At 47.8% G+C, this 2,311-nt stretch overlaps 1 pseudogene across 1 annotated transcript; it reads right to left on the bottom strand.

Moving 5' to 3' along the window:
* Positions 1 to 391: 391 nt before the first annotated feature.
* LOC311589322 (ras GTPase-activating protein-binding protein 1-like) lies at positions 392 to 1,785 on the bottom strand (annotated as a pseudogene). The gene has a single exon. The product of its transcript is annotated as a ras GTPase-activating protein-binding protein 1-like (transcript).
* Positions 1,786 to 2,311: the final 526 nt, after the last annotated feature.

Raw genomic sequence — 2,311 nt, 5'->3', positions numbered from 1 at the left:
TGGATTTTTCCTGCTTTCAGAATGTTTATCAAATCCTATGTTTCCCAACAAAGGAACATCCATTGTCAGTGAAAACTGAGACACGCTCCTTTGGGGAATGGCTGTTAGACTCCAGCATATATGCAGCGTGAGACTGAAGGTCAGTCTTTCATCTTCTTTAAAAACTATTCCTCCTAAAGTATCATTCTGGAAAACTGGAAGTGAAGGACTAAAAAGTCAGGGGAGGAGAAAGGGCTGGGGAGCACACACCATGAATACAAGTGAAATAACATTGTACAAACTCAAGCAGTTTATAATAGACAACTCCAAGATACAAAAGGCTGGTTGAAGGAATTCACCAATTCTGCAGGAGTTGGGGCTGTGTGCTTTGTGGAGATCTGGGCTAAGCATTTCACTGCCTTGAAGTTGTAATTCCCCTGCCCATGCCAAAGCCTGGTTTCTGCCCATGCCTCCATGCAGAGGGCCTCTCATCCCACCACTTGGCCCACCACAGGGGCCTCCTGGTACCCAAAGGCTATTATCCCTGTAGTCATCTTCCCTGGCAGCTCAAGTCTTCTTCTCTTTCACATTCAGACAGACCGCTCCACAGCACATGATGGGCCTATTGTTAAGGGCTTTCTGAACAGGCTCAGAATCATCAAACACAACAAAACCGGAGTTGGGTAACTTCCCACCACAGTTGATGTGCAGCTCCACCACATTCCCATAATTTTGGGAAAATCTTTCAGTTCAGAGTTGTCAACCCCATGTGGTAAGTTCCTGATGAAGAGCTGGTGACTGTCAGCGTGCCTCACCATTCTTTGAGGTTCCTCATCTCCTAGTTCACCAACTTCACGGATTGACCAGGGTCCCTTCTGTGAAGCGATATTGATCTGTTGCTCTCAAACTCTCTGATCCCTCTGAGGCCTTTGTAGTGGAATCTGAGAATCAGGCTTCGATTCTGGACAGGGCTGTGAAGGTGGCACTTTGACCCCATGAGGTGGTGTCCCCATCACTGGAACAGCCCCACAAGGAGGAAGGTTCTTACTAGTCACAGATGCCCAAGAAAATGTCCTCAAGTCCTCCTGTGCTGGGGCTATGTCTGCTGGAGCCCGGGAAGTGCTCTTCTGCACATGCTCAGGAGCAACTTCCTCCAGTGCAGCTCAGGCTTGTCCTCCTGGATGTCAGGTACAGGTTCTGGCTCCAGTTCCAGCTCTGGTTCTAGTTCTGGCTCTAGAACAGGCTCCTCTAAATGTCCCTCCAAGTCACTGCTGACAGTCTGGTCATAGAAAGTTCCAGAATCATCAGACACCACCTCTGGTGTCTGCTGTCTTTCTTCAGGTTCTTCCACTTCTTCCTCAGATTCACCCTCCTGAGGCTCCGTGACAAAGGCACTGAAGATCTCATCTTGGTATCTGAACATGTCATTATGAACATTAAATTTGTTGGCAACAGAGCCCTCAGGAACAAGGATGAAGGTCTGCATGAACCTCCTCAGAGCCTGGTTGTTGTTGTACAGCATCCCCCTCACTTGGACCACCACCCCATCATTCAGAGTGACATGAGCATCCACTTGGCGGATCTTGGTGTGGCAGTTGGTGAAGGTTTGTGACATCACTTTTATGTGATTTTCTTCTGCCCGTAGACTGCATCTGCTGGCTTCCTGTTGGTATCCAAGCCCCTGTGGGCATAGGAAGAATTCTTTTCATAAAATCTGTACAGCATGTCCGGCGCCTGGTTCATCAGGGTGTACTACTGTCCATAAGCACGCCCAATCAGCAGGGCACTAGGCTTTTCCATAACCATCCTGTGTGGCCGAGCGGGAGGACAGGGCTGCTGCATCTATAGGCTTCTTTTATGTCTTCAACCTGTTTGGTTGCATCTCTCTGTATCTGTTTATGGATTTTATTCATTTCTTCATTATCATCTTCATTACTAAGGATTTGAGGTCATTTCCTTGTGTTTCAATTGTGTTTGAGTTCTCAGGGTTGCTTTCTTTTAGATAGCTGGAATCTGGAGATGCCAAGTTGTTTTGGTTTTTGTTGTTTGCATTCTTACACTGTCCTTTAGTCATCTTGCAATCTCTGATGTTGGGTGGTAGCTTCTGGTGTCCTTCACTGGTTGTTGAGAGTGGTTAGTTGGTAAGTGATCATAGGTCATGTGCCCTTGCCTGTGGGAATCAAGGAGTTCTTCCCTGGAACAGGCAGGTGACCTGGTTTCTGCTCCAGGAGACTTTGCGCTACACCTTAAGCTCCCAACTGGAGCAGCAGAGGTAGGCTTCTGTCTGATCCCGTTCAAGCTACTGAAGGGATTCAGACCAGTTGTGTTGGGG

The sequence above is a fragment of the Acomys minous genome (assembly GCF_964271855.1).
Source record: "Acomys minous genome assembly, chromosome: 18".
Lineage (NCBI taxonomy): Eukaryota > Metazoa > Chordata > Mammalia > Rodentia > Muridae > Acomys > Acomys minous.
This window is presented reverse-complemented; position numbering and strand designations above follow the sequence as displayed.